This window comes from Myotis myotis, unplaced genomic scaffold, assembly GCF_014108235.1.
Source record: "Myotis myotis isolate mMyoMyo1 unplaced genomic scaffold, mMyoMyo1.p scaffold_m19_p_17, whole genome shotgun sequence".
NCBI lineage: Eukaryota > Metazoa > Chordata > Mammalia > Chiroptera > Vespertilionidae > Myotis > Myotis myotis.
This window is the reverse complement of record NW_023416321.1, coordinates 1,864,313-1,878,296: the sequence shown is the minus strand read 5'-3', so window position 1 is coordinate 1,878,296 and position 13,984 is coordinate 1,864,313. Positions and strand designations below refer to the sequence as shown.

Genomic DNA, 13,984 nt, shown 5'->3' with positions numbered 1-13,984 from the left:
CTCCGCAGGAGCGTGAGCGGCCTGGGGACCGGGAGGGCAGGTGTGTGCCATGTGAGTGCGAGGGCGCGTGCGTGAGGGGGAGGGAGGAGGACGCAGTGCATCGGCCGTCGCGTGGGTGGTGACACCTCACAGTCTGTGCTCCTCTCCCAGTGGGTCCCAGGGAGGGGGAAGCTGAACTGCCCCCCCGCCCCCCGCGGCTTCCAGGGCAGGACCTGCTGCTGGACCGCTGACCCGTGGGGCTGCTCACGGGCAGGTCACTGGCCTACAGCACCCTTGTTAAGGACGCCGGGGACCCCTTCCCACCTCGTGTCAGCCTCTGACCCGTGAGGGGGCCTCCTCTATTTGGGGGTGAGGGTCCAGCCCAGACTGACAGCCTTGGGAAACCCCACATAGGCCCGTCGGGCTGGGGTGACGCCGGCCCGGAGACCGGTCTTCCTGCTCTGAGCGTGGGTTGCCCGTCTGTACAGCAGAGACCCAGCTTACGCAGTTTCCTGTGGCCGCCTGACACACAAGCTGTTCTCTTCCAGTTCGGGGCTCCGTGTCTGAGACCAGGGTCCCGGGCTAAGGCACGGTGTCGCAGGCCTGGCCCGTCCTTGCCTTGCGCGGCGTCCGGCGGCCACATCACTCCGCCATTGCTCTCCTCCGTCACTGCCTCGCTACACTCTTCAGGCTCCCCTCCGGTCCCTCTCAGGACACGGTCAGGGCCTCCTCGGTGAGCCAGGTGACGTCCGCGTCCCCGGGCCCGGTCCCACCTGTGGACGGAGGCAGCACCTGCCGTGGGAGGTAACGCCCGGCCCAGGACGGGGCCCGGGACTCACGTCTCGTCTCAGGGCCCTCTGGTTGTTTGTTTATATGTTTATTGATTTCAGAGAGGAAGGGAGAGAGAGACAGAAACATCAGTGATGAGAGAGAATCATCGATCGGCCGCCTCCTGCACGCCCCCCACTGGGATCGAGCCCGCAACCCGGGCCTGTGCTCTGACCGGGAATCGAGCCATGACCTCCTGGTTCGTAGGTCGATGCTCAACCACTGAGCTACACCGGCCGGGCACGTTTTAAACTATAAAACAAAACCAACTGGTGCAAGGGGGGAAAGGACACATGAAGTTCTCATTTCCTATGCACACACACAGTGGTAAGCGCACAGAGTGTAGACTTTGCCGTGAGCAGCGGGTGGCACATGCTCACGGTTGCGCAGCCATCGCCGCCGTCCAGGCCAGAACATGTTCGTCCCCCGAAAAGGACCCTCTGTGGCCCTTAGCATCACCCCGCTTCCTCCTGCCCCTTGGCAGCCACCTGCCAGCTTGCTGTCTCTGTAGATTCTCTTTTCATGGGTGCGGTTCTGTGTGACTGGCAAGTAACTGGGCCGGAGCGCGGAGAGCTGGTTGTTGGAAGGACGTGAGTGCGGGGAAAGCGGTGCCCGGGACACCTCAGCTCCGTAAGGGCCGATGGCAGTAGCCCGGGTGCCGGCCACACGCCCTGTCCGGGCCCTGGACCGAGAAAGTTCCCGTGGCCGTGGTGCTGGGGAGAGTCCAGCCGCCCGCCATCCCTCTCGCCCAGGCCTCACGCGTCCAGTCGCTGGGCAGCCGTGGCCGCTGCCTTGGAGTGGGGGTTCATCCCGGCCCGAGCACCCCAGGCCAAGTGGGCGGGGGGACCCCGGGAAGGCTGGGTCGGCAGCGGCAGGAGCTGACATCTCTGGGACCCTCTGATTCCTGCTCCAGGAAAGGAGTTCTTAGGGGGCAGCTCTGTTCTTCCTGGTGGTGGAATCTGAGAGAAATGCCCCAGGACGTCCCCGGCAGGGGGCGCTGTGCGTGGGGATCAGCGGCTTTGGCAGCAGCCGCCCCGCCTCCGTGTGGCTGCCACTGCTGCTGGAGGGGTGTGTGGCCCACGTAGGGGGCTCTCCAAGAATCCGGCCTAAACCTGGGGTCACCTTGACTGTCGGGAGCTGTGCTGTCCATGGCCTCCTGCCCCATGTGGCTCCCGTCGGCCCCAGTCAGAGGTGCGGTCAGGCCAGCGTCACGCTGCCGAGCACAGAAAGGAAAGAGTGGCAGGTCTCTCGGTGTTTATGCTGTTGGGTTGACAATATGTTGGCGCCCTGAGGCTAAGGGAACTGTGGGAAAGTGAATTCTCCTGCGTTTCCTGACCGTTCTAGTGTGGCTACTGGAACCTTTAAAATTACGGACGGGCTCGCCTTGCTTCTGCCGGAGGTTGGCGAACAGCTGCCCTGGCTCAGGGCGCCCCTGTGGGGGGAGGGACGTGGGACAGCAGGGCCCCTAAGGCCTGTACGGGAAACCTGCAGATCCTCCGGGAGGGCTGGGGGTCGGGGGGCTGGTGGGCAGCAGGGTGGGCAGTGCCTGCGTTGGATGGGCCACGGCCTCTGTGGGGAGCAGCCGGCTTCTGAAGACCCGGAAGGCAGATCCACTGGACGCAGTCAGCCGGCCTGTGTGGGTGCTCTGGGCCTCACCCACCAGCCACATGGGGGAGCTGGGCATGGGGAACCTGAGCGTGGCCGTGGCCGTGGCCGTGGGGGCTGGGCCGACGTTAATCCCCCAGGAGGCGGGAGGACTGGCCGCTGGCCCTGAAACAGCCTTCCCAGGTGCCACTCTGGGCTCCGGCCCCGGCAAGTCCCCCAAACCAGCCCCCAGGAACTCCTAGTGTGAGAGTCGGCTGAGGCCGCTTGGCCACGGCCGCTTGGCCACGCCCACGCCTGGGAGTGACTCACTCACGGGGTCAACGGTCATGGCAGGGGGTGGGCCGGGCCCTTCCCAGCGTGCAGGCCCAGCCCAGCAGGGTTGCTCCCTAGCTCCCTCCTCTGGGACCCCCAGCCCTTCCTCCCAGGGGTCCCGCTCCGCACGCGGGGCCTGCAGGGAGGGAGGAAGGAGGCGGCTGACTCACCACCCGCCCTGAGGGGTTGGAGGAGCCGCGCTGGACTGGGATCCGGGCTCTGAGGCTCCAGGAAGAAGAAAGCTCCGGGTGAGCTGCCCCCCCCACCCCCCGCCCTGCTTCCCCGTTCCTGTTCCTCTCCCTGGCAGGGTCCCCTCCCCCACGGCACCCCTCAGCAGTCGGGGGGCAGCCTGCTGGCTGTGCTCTGACCCCTGGAAGCCTGGAGCAGCTCGGGCCGCGGGTCTGGACTTCATTCCCGGGGAGTCCTGCAGCCCCGGGAGGCCCTGAGAGCTGAGGGGTGTCGTAGGGACTGGTGGGGTCAGGACCGGGTGTGGGCACATCTGGGGTGCACCTGGCCCAGGGGAGGCACGGGGCGGGGCGGCAGGGAGGGAGGGTGCCCAAGGGCATGTCAGATTCTTGGCAGCACCCTGCACTCAGCAGGGGCTGGGCCGGGAGGAGGGGCCCATGGCTGCAGGCACCGGCTCCTGGCAGGGCCGCCCGGCTGGGCTCCAGGTGAGCACCTTCCCTCGCTCCTTCCGGGAGCTCTCCCTGCGGCCACGGCACCTTCCTCCTGGGGTGACGGGCTGGCTTGGGAACCCTGCTCCTTGGCGCTTCTTATGCAGGAATAACACACCCGCGAGCCCCTTCTCCCCGCCGCCCCCCTCCCCCCGCCCCTCGCCCTGCCCCTCGGAGCCGGTTCTCCCTTGAAGGCAGTCGCAGTCCCTCCTACCTCTGCCCGCGCTCTGGGAGGCTCCTTGTTCCGAGGCCACAAAGCCCCTTTGATCCTCTGCTCGGCTCCGAGCCATGTGACCCGGTGGGCGGGCCACACTCGCAGGCAGCAGCCGGCGCAGCCCGACTCGGCCGCTGGGTGAGTCCCCCGCTCCCTTTGTTCCCCCAGCCTCGCACCGGGCGCCGGGCCCTCAGGTGTCCCGGCCGTCCGGCAGCCCCGGTGGCCGGTGGTGGGGCCAGGAGCCGCGTCTGCCTGCCCCCCCTCGCACCCCCGGCCCAGCCCGGTGGGACAGCTTCCGCCCGGAGAGAGTGGCGGCAGGAGCTCAGCCTCCATGCGGGGCCCAGATTTCGGTCTCGGGGAGAAGAAAGGGCTTTGTGCGCACAGCTGTCTCTGTAAATGTTTGGCCAGCAGAGCCGAGGGCCCAGGTCCTCCCCGGCGGGACTTTCTTGGAGGAGCCCATTTCCCTTCTGCAAGGGGCTTCCCTGGCCTCCAGGGGGGCGGCGGGAACTGGTCTGGCCACCGCCGCCTCCTACAGGCAGCCCTTAGGGCTTGAGGACCGGCTGGGATCGGCTTCCACAGACACCCGCGATGCGATGCGGGACTCGGATGCCCGCGGCCGGCCCCGGCATTGTGCTGGGGCGGCTTCTGCTGCCGCTTGTCTGGGTCCCCATGGGGTTGGGGTGTGTGATGTTGCTGGGGGCGGGCGGTGATGGGGGGGGGAGAGCTGGAATGCATGTCTTTGCTGGAGGACCTGGTGAGAGGGTGTCCCCCTCCATGTCTGGAGCAGGGGAAGGACCAGCCGCTTGGGGACATGCCCGCCGAGCTGAAATGTTGGGGGAACCCCCAGCGTCCAGTCCCACATCCAGTGCAGCCCGCCAGCCGTGCTCCCAGGCCCAGGTGCCCTGCGGCAGTGCCCGCGCCTGCAACTTGGCCCCGGATGGGCCCGGCGTGTGGCTGTGGGCCTCACTCTCCTCCTCCCTCCCTCGCGGCCCCAAATTGTGCCGGCATTTTTGTCGGAGGTTTGGGGGATCATCTCCACTCGCCAGAGAGAAGTTTGAAATTCCTTCGCCGGAGAAAAATGTGCCGCCCGCAGCGGCGCCCTGGTCGTGGAGACGGCACCCTGGGTGGGATCCAGTTGGGCTCCTGCAGGGAGAGCTGTTGCGGGGGAGGCCGGAGGAGCCCGCCCTCCCGTTCCCTCTGACTCCTGTGGGTCCCCCGCTTCGTTCATTGTTGCTTTGCCTCGGAACTTAGGGGCCCCCACGGTGTTTACAGAAATGTCATTGCTCTGGGGCACCTGGGGGGTGGGGGGGGGCCCTGGGCAGGAAATGGGAGGAACTCATTTGTTTAACCATTTGGGGGGGCAGCATTCATGGGAGGCCTGTGCCCGGTGGGGGTCTCTCCTGGTTGAGGACGTGGTTGGGGAAGGGGGCTCACCTTTTCAAGCTGCCATAGGGTCCTGGGTTGTCGCTGACCCCTCGCCCACCCTCCGGGGGCCCCCTTGGCCTCCCGCTCATGCCCGTGTGGTGGCAGAACTGTGGTGTCTGCTGGTTTGTGTCTGTGTTTCCATCCGCCGCTGCTCCTTGGGGCTGGCACCGTGACAGCCGGGACAGTGGCTGGTTCAGCTGGCACGTGGGGAGGACCTACTGTGTGCCAGGCAGGAGCCTTCTGAGATGGAGGCGACAGAGCCTGTTCTGAGGGGAGGGGGCAAGCCCAGGCCCGCCGCCTGGCCCGAGGTCAGGGTTCACAGGGCCTTCACCGCAGAAACCGTGGACCCACTGGGCAGCCCCAGTCTCTGGTCCGACTTCCTCCCCGCCCCCTCCCTCTTCCCCTGCCACCGTGTCCTCCCCACTTCCTGTTGTCACCGCAGCCGAGCTGCTCCGTCGGATAGGACGCTGTGCAGGGCCCACGGCTTTCAGCAGCCGGAGACCCTGGCCTTGGCCGCCCCCCACCCGCCTGGAGCCGCCGAGCTTCCTGCCGGGTCAAAGGGCTCCGGCTTTTTTAGGAAGCCGGGCACCGGGGCTGAGGCCCCCAGGGCTGGCTCCTTCCCGCCACTGCGGGTTCTCGGCTCCCTCCCTCCGCCATTGGCTGCGAGCCGTGGGGAGAATGACTGTTGTGCGTGAGGGAGAGGATGCAGGCTTCTGTCCACCCCTCGCCCTGGTTCCTGGCCAGGGTCACCTGCTGGGTGGCCATCAGCCTGTGGCTCCGTCCACCCCTCTCCTCGCCTCCCCCAGCCGTGGCTTAGGCCATCGATGCCACCCGGGCTTCGTAGGGTCGGGGGTCGGGGATGGCCGGGCTGGCGACCCTGGAGGCCCAGCTGCCGACCGCGGGGTCCTGGGAAGATGCTTCCCGCAAAATCCATTGCCCTTGGCTGGGCCCTTGGCTGGGCGGGACTCCGCTCCCAGACGCCTGCCCCCCAGCGCCGCTTGGATTTGCTTACTGGGTGCCAGGCTGGCTCCCGGGACAGGCAGGGGCCTGCCCCAGAGCTCGGTGGAGCCTGGGAGGCCTCCCCAGGAGCCGCGAGGGTGGCGGCCCAGGAGCCAGCGCTGCGGTGAGCCCTGCCTGTGTGGCGCTGCTGGGAGCCCAGGAAGGCGCAGGTCAAGGACAGGCCGGAGGGCGTCTGCCCAGCTGGGAGCCCTCTGCCTGCTCCCCTGGAGGGGCGGGGGGCAGGGGCGTGCTGAGCCTGGTTCTGGGGCTGCAGGTGGGGGTGGAGCTGCTCCCCGCCTCGGCTCCTCCCTGGGGTGTGGGTGAGTGGGTGGGGTTCTCCTCTTTCTTTTCTCTCTTCTCACCACTGGGACCCACACTGGCCGGCTCGGGGGCAGCAGGAGGGGGCTTGGTCCTTGCAGGTAGGGAGTTGCGAGGTCTGATTCCCACGCTCTGCAGGGGCGCCGCTGCCATGTGCCCTCGTGCCCTCGTCTGGGCTCACCTGTCCTGCCACCGAGCAGTTTCCTGGGGGAGGGGCGGCCTCGGCTTGGGGGTGGGGGCAGCTCCGCGCGAGGGGGCCCTGGAAGAGGAGGCAGCCCGCCCGCTCATGCCCCTTCCTTGCTGTTTCTGCCTAAACACGATGCTAAACGCTTTAGTTGGGGTTCAGTAGCTGGATCGTGGCACAAGTGCCCCCAAGTTTCTCGTCACTCTCCCGAAGGGGGGGTGGGGGACACCCTCTGGGATATGTGGGCCCCTCAGCACCCCAAGCTGCACTTGGAACCCCAGCTCCTGGTTGGGGTTGAGTTGCCAACAGTGTCCCCTCCCCCACATGGCTGTCAGGCAAGAGGTTCCCCAGCCTCGGGGGCGCCCCTGCTCTGTCCCTCGCACTGCCTCGCGGGGCCGTGCCCCTGAGAGCCGGCCAGCCCTGCGCTGCCCTGAGACGCCAGGCCCGATGCCCAGCGGTGCGGTCGCCCGGAGGTCACCACACGGCCATCGGAAGGGTGTCCTTGTGTTTCCAGAGGAATGTGACTCCCGGGTCCTTATCTCTTATCTCCCAGGCCCCGGTCCAGGTGTCTGTCACCGGGAGCGCGGGGCGGGGTGTGTGTGTGTGTCCGTCCGTCTGTCCTTCGCTACACCGCAGGGACTGTGTTATCGATCGCTGTCCCGGGCCCTGGGTGTCCCAGGTGGTTGCTCAGTTAATGTGGGAACGAATTCTCGGTGCGACTGCAGCTGCGGGTCTTTTGTCCCAACGCCGTGCAGTTCCCGTGAGCCCAGCCTGGAGCCTCGTCGGAAGGGCCTGCGTCCTTTGGGGCCCTTTTTAAGGGAAAGGGCCGGGGGCAGCATTTCTTCAGACTTGAATACATTCTCCCTGGGGGATGGGGGGTGGACCGACCAGATGGCACCCCCCGTCCCCCCCACACACACCCTGGTGCTAGGGGAGCAAGGACGGCATCTGTGTCTTTTGTCCCTTGTCTGCCGAGGCCGGAGGAAAAGCTGCCCATTGCCTGGTGACAGTCGTGGGCCCCGAAGACTAATGACAGGTTGGACAGCGGCCCCATTGTAGCTGGGGCATGGGGGGGGGGGGGCGGGACCAGCAGATCTGGGCTCAGAGGCGTGGAGGGGGCTCACCCACCCAGAGGAGCAGGGAGGGTCCTCCCGCAACTGCTCTGCCTTTGGCCTCTCACCTGCACGGCCCGGCGGTGAGGCCCCGGGCTGGCCAGGCCTCAGCCCGCACACACGCACGCTCCACGGATGAGCGCTGTTCTCGCTCGGTGGCCTGGCTGTCCGTGGGCCAGGCTGGAACCCCGCGCCGGCGCCGGCCGGACCACCATTTACTCTGGGCCCGATGCCCAGGGCCCCGCAGTCTGCATCGCGGGGAATTTCATTTAATCAAACTCCGTCACCAGCTGGCGGTGGGGCCTCCTCCCTCCTCACGTGACAGGGGTGGAAACTGAGGCAGAGAAGGGAATGATGGGTCAGAAGGTTTCCACGGCAAAAAGTCACCCTCCCAGACTTGCTCATGGGAAAAGAACACGTTTTTGAGGGCTGCCCCCTCTCTCCCTCCGACCCCGTGGGTGGGGCTCCGTGGTCGATCCGTAGTCCCAGGCACCAAGAGCTCATGGGTTGATTCCCGGTCAAGGGCACATGCCCGGGTTGCGGGCTCCATCCCCAGTGGGGGGCAGCTGATCCATGATTCTCGTCATTAATGTTTGTATTTCTCTTCCTAAATCAATTTCTAAAAAGTGGGAAAACAAAGCTGCCCAGTGTGCCGCCCCCTCTGCCTGTAGGAGCTGACAGGGACCCCCCGCCCCCGTCCCCATGGCCATAGTCACCTCTGTGGACCCCGTGGCTGGGTGCCTTGCACCTCCCCCCACAGCGGGTCTCGGGTCTGTGTCCATGCGGTTTGCCAGGGTCCGTTTTCTCACCGGGAGCCCAGGGCCAGCTCAGTGGACTGGGATAAGCAACGCCTGGGCGGGGCGGGGCGGGTGGAGGGGGGCGCCCGGGAGCCCTTGGTCTGCAGCTGGGCCTTGGCCCAACTTGCAGTTCCCTTCCCTGCACCAGGCCCAGGGCTAGGCAGAAGGGGAAGTGGAGGGAGGTGGGGAGTGGGCTGCAGGGGCCGCTGCAGAGAGAGAGGAAGTGGGTGTTGGGAGGGGCTGGCTCCCCCTCCCCAGGAGGAAAGTGAGGGGATGCCCGGAGCTGCTGCTTTTCCTGAGAGAACACTCCAGCCCCCCAGCAGTCTTGGACGGGGATGGGGGGTGTTGGGGGGAGGATGATACTGTTTCCTTCCTGGGATAGGGGCTGTGGGGGGTTCTGCCTCAGGGACCCAGGGAGGGGGCAGGGGCGGCCCACGGTCTCCCAGCGCCAAGCTCTGCCTGTTCTAGACCATTCTGTGCATCACACACACACACACACACACACACACACACACACACAGCTTGAGCTGTAAAACAAAGGCATGTCCGTCGTCATCTTAATCCACTGAGAGCGAAGCCCTCACCACATCTGGGTGCCTGCTGCCCCGGCCCCGAGTGGGGCCTCCCGGGCGGCCCCTCGGAGTCCGCGCCACAGCGTGGCGGCCGGAGCGCCCGGGAAGGGCCCACTTGGCACAGTCTTGTCTTGGGAAGGCGGCCAGCGGTCCGGCCAGGCCAGGCCCCCTCCCTCCCCCTCGGGCAGGGCTACTGCCGGGGCTGGGGCGGCTGCTCCTCAGGCGGAGATTACCATATGAATGCGCCTCCTTCCCAGCGGCTGGAGGGACCTGGGAGTGACAGGCTCCCACTCTTGGCTGCAGGGTCTGTGCTGACCGAGGGCCACGGACGAGACCGGGCGTTTTCCACCCACAGTAGGTTGCCCCAGGGAGTGGGGGGTGCCAGGGCGGCTTGGGGTGTTTCTGTGGGGAGGGGAGGGCACTCCGGGTCCCAGCAAATGGAGGGGGACCTTGTGGCGTGACTCCCAAGTGTAACTTTCCTGTAAGGCCACATGGTTACTGCAGCCATTTTGGTCTGGTTTCAAAAGTTGCAGCTAATTAGGCAGGAACTGTAGGCTTTTTTTAAAAAAAAAAGATTTTAGGTGGAGGGGAAGAGAGACAGACGGACGTCGCTCTGTCATTCCACTTACCGATGTGTTCATGTGTTCATCGGTTGATGCTTGTATGTGTCCTGCCCGGGATCGAACCCCCAACCTTGGCACCTGGAGCTGATGCTCTCACCAACTGAGCCACCCGGCCAGGGCGGGAAGTGGGGACCCGTAAGGAAGGAGGTGAAGGCGCGGAGATAGCGCGATGAGATAAAGCCAATGGGAGCCCTTAGTAAACGGTCAGGGGTCAGGGGCTGTGCGCCGGCCACGCGCTGATGCCCAGCCCGGTCCCTGTGTCGCTAGGTCTTAGCCGAGCCCCTGGGAGCCAGGACCAGATCCTGGACATGCTGCAGCTCCTCCCCTGGCTGTGTCTTGGTTAATCAGTTCTCTTTGCCGGCTCCCGAGTCACGCCGAGTCCAGGCGGGTGGTATGTTGTGTTTAACTGGACACATAACTAGCCGTGTCCAACCGCAAATGAGGGGGCGCCAGGGAAAGCCTGACTCCCAGGTCCCAGCTCTCAGTGCATTTCTCCCGGGGACACCTGGTCCCTCCGCGAAGGGGACCCACTCCTTGCTGTGGGTCGCGGGGGGCGGGGGGGGGGCGGGGTGTGTGCAGCCTGGGGAGCAGCCTGGCGGAGGGGCAGAGGCCGGGGTGGGCGGAGGCCTTCTCATCGAGCCTCCTGCCCAGCAGCCCTGCCTACCCCACCCTTCCCTCTGCTGTGCCCGTGGGAGAGCCCCAGCGCCCTGAGCCCCCGCCCCCAGCCGGGGTAGGTGGAGATGGGCCTGGGATGAGGGCTCCATCACAGGCTGGCCAGTCTCCGCCCACATCCCCTCCCTGGTGGGTGCCCCAGCCCTCCGCTGGCCATTTCCTGAGCAGACTTTTCTGAATGGGCAGGAGCTGTCCCGGGAAGTCCCTCCATCCTTCCTCCTCCCTGCTGTGAGGCTCCAGGAGGAGGATGGAAACCGGAAATGTTACTATCTCGTTCACAGGCGGCCACGCACTGAACCGGGCAGCCCGTGGGAAAGGATGCAGCCAGCGCTGCACGCGGGGACCTCGAGGGGGCCGGGCGCCACCTGGGTTAGCGGGGCAGCGGGGAGCAGTGGCCGCCCCCGGATGCTCTGGGAAGAGAGGAGGGTGGAGGAAAGGGCAGGGAGCTCACCATTCATTCATTCATTCATTCAGCCAACAGCACCTTCCGGGTGCTTTGCTGTGTCAGGGTTTGGGAGCGTGAATGAGAGACCCCAGCTCCCACTTGGGGGATGGACCCCGCAGGTACGAGCTGTAATCAGGGCCGTTTGGGACAAGCATCGAGGGCCGGCTTCAGCACCTGGGAGGACTGGGCAGCTCCCGGGACAGCAGGGAGAGAGCTTCCAGGCCGGAGACCTGTGAGGAGCCCCGTTTGAAGCTTTTAGGAGGCGGGGGGACAGACGGACAGGTACTGGCCTGGAGCCTGGGTGGCCTTCGCTTCATTAACAAACACTCAGCAGGACTGCCCGGCGCTGTTCTGTGTGCTCTGCCTCCCCCGCTCTGCCTCAGCCCTGCTATCACCCCCTTGTCCGTAAGGGAGTGGAGGCACAGAGAGGGGAAGGTACTTGCTCGGGGTCACACAGCAAGGGAAAGGGGACGGGACCCGCTGGGATTCTGGGGCCTCGGGACTCTGTTATCGCAGCCGCAGTGGGAGCCGCTTGGGGTCTCAGGCGGGGAATGAGGAGTGTGATTCCCATTTTGTCAGCCCATCCTGGTGCCTCGAGGAGGATGGAGTGAGGGCTGGGCAGGTCCTGGCGGTGGCCTGGCTGTGTGGCCGCGGAGGCGGGAGGCAGGGTGATGCCTGCAGATATGCTGGGTTAGAGTGGCTAGGGCTTGGGGTGGGTGGTTGGGTTTGGGGTGCTGGAAAGGGAGGGGGCAAGGCTGGGCCTTGGGTTTCTAGCTGGCAGAACTGGGTCGTGGGTGTGGTGGGAGGGCCGGTGGGGGGTCCAGAGCTCAGATTGGGGCGTGTTCTGACTGAGACATCCAGACCTCACTAGGCAGGGACCTGATACCCAGGACTGGGCAGAGGGCCTGGCACAGCGGGGCATCTCGACTGAGCCAGGGTGGACTCCTCGGGACTGTCCACCTGGCACTGGTGTCCAGTCCTGGATGGAGCTTGACATTTTGGCCCAGGGGAGGGGCGCAGTTCCTGGGGGAGCGTCAGCCAGAGCGCAGGGCAGAGGCTGCCCCGAAGCAGAGAGAAGACAGCGTTCCGGGCATGCAGGGTCTGAGCCTGGTGTGAGGGGCCTGGCAGGTCCCCAGACCCCCTGCCCTCCTGAGGTGGGAGCACTGCTGGTGGGGAGAGGAGATGACCGAGCCGCCCCCCCCCCGCCCTTCCCCCGCCTCGTCAGGCCAGAGGTGGAGCGGCCAGTGGGTGCATGACACCCATTGGCTGCATGTGGTGCTGACCGCTCCCCATCCCTCAACTGAGATAGGAGGTGCCCTCTGCTCCTGCCCCCCGCCCCCCACCTTTCTGGGAGCGGGGAGCCAGCCTTAGGCAGCGTCCCTGCCTGAGATCTGAACAGAGAAGGAAATCGCTCTATATTCTTGGGTTAAAGCTCCTTTCTGCTCAGCTCCCCGGGACCGGTCTCCTTGGTCATTTCAGATGATTTCATCAGTCGGGGGAGGCAGAGCCCGTGTGCCCAGCCTTGGACAGCTCTGGTGAGCATCTGCTGACAGCCCTGCTGATAGGAGAGGGGCTGGGGCCCGGCCGGAGGCTGCCCCCCCTCAGGGGGACATCCCCGATAAGAGGAACTTCCACCCAGTGACAAATGGCCAGTGTCCACCCATTGGCGGGGGAGGACCTTTTCTTTCTCTTTTTAACTTTGCAAGCATTTGCCAAGAACTAACGGAATCTCTGTGGTTGGCGGGCCACTCGGACTCCGTGGGCGGCCTGGCTGGGCCGGGGCTGGGTTCTGGGTTGGCTCTGGGTGAGGGGCCCGTCTTGCTGGAAGCTTCCCTGGGCTGGGAGAAGCCTCGAGCGTGGTCCCCGATCCTGCGAGGGGAGTGGGCCGTGGGACACGAAATACGAAGTCAGTCCGGAGCCAGGCGGCGGCGGTCCCTCCCTGGCCTTCTCCCCACGCGAATTCTGCGCAGCGTGTTGAGCAGCGAGTGAGGACCTGGCAGGTTGGAGCCTGCTCTGCCCAGAGATTGATGTCTCAATGGGCCCTGAGCCCAGGATCTCGGCTGCGAATGAAGGAGCAGAGGGGGCGGGGAGGGCTGGCCCGGCTCCAAACCTGACTCTCCCGACGGGCCATTGAGACCGTGTTGGCAGCAATGAAGACCTTCTTGAAATTCCTGCCCGGACAATGGCGGAGAGGCTCGCTTTAAGGGTTTGGTGAGAGAAAGGCTGAGGGGGAGGGGGGCGGGCAGTCAAAGGGGGGCCTCCGACTTCGGGGCGCCTCGCCCCCTGAATGAATGAAGGCGTGGGGGGGAGGGATGGAGCTGGTCCTGCCCTGTCCCCTCCCAGGTCCTGCAGAGGGCACGGGTCGTGGGAGATGGATTCATTCCACCCACACGGAGACCATGCGACTGCGGTTTGGGGTCGGGTTTCCTCTCGGAAAGGGCAGGAGGAGGGGGAGAGGGGCGCAGCCTTTGAGGGGCAGAGGCTGCCTGTCCCGGGAGCGCTGTGTGCCGGTCTCTGAGCAGAGCTGCAGGCCGAGGCCCAGGGCTCAGATTTCTGGCAGCCCGTTCCTGACCAGGCTGTGATGAGATGTTTCCTGCCCCAGACAAAGTGTGAAGTGTAATTCGATTTGGAATTACTTATCGAATTAAACGAGCCCTGTGCGCCTTTAAAATTCAGCCCTTGATCCCACTGCACCATTTGCAAAATTTGGCCGTTTATACTCAATGTTTGCATCTTTAGAAGGAACAGGAAGTTCCCCGGTGACATTTACGAGGCGTTTGTAGAGGCTGGGGTGGGTTCATGGGGACACCGGAAAGGAGCCTCTGTTCAAAGCCCTGCCGCCGCGTCTCTGCTGCCCGCCCCGCCCACCTTCCGTGGCCCCGCCCACTGCCGCAGCCCCGCCCCAGCGGCCCCGCCCACTGCTGAGGCCCCGCCCACTGCTGCAGCTCCGCCCACCCCCAGCAGCAGGACTCAGCGCGGCCAACTGTTCACAACCTCCGCTCTTTCCTTCTCTTCCCCTCGGCTTCTCTGATGAATTTTCCACATTTGATCATTTTCAACTTTTCCTCGCCTTCTCTGGCCGCAGAGCCCTGAACTTCTTTGTATGCTGTTGATAAAAGTTCAGTGAAGAGACAACGCAAATAAGTTCTAAGTCCCGTCAGGCTAAGTTATTTTTTTTCCATTGAGATCTACGCACCTAGGGGTTCTTTGATGGCCACCCCCCTC

General features: G+C 65.4%; 1 protein-coding gene across 6 annotated transcripts in view; it reads left to right on the top strand.

Moving 5' to 3' along the window:
• SEPTIN9 (septin 9) overlaps positions 1 to 13,984 on the top strand; it is a 123,787-nt gene that overhangs the window by 98,083 nt on the left and 11,720 nt on the right. The window contains exon 1 of one of the 6 annotated variants that reach the window (XM_036338843.1): positions 2,760 to 2,972. The exons of 3 other annotated variants lie outside the window; for them this stretch is intronic. The gene's annotated coding sequence lies outside the window, so the exon portion shown is untranslated. Of the gene's footprint in view, positions 1 to 2,759; positions 2,973 to 3,596; positions 3,751 to 6,387; positions 6,456 to 13,984 lie in introns of those variants that run through there. 2 more of the 6 variants (XM_036338846.1, XM_036338845.1) reach the window with 2 other exon arrangements.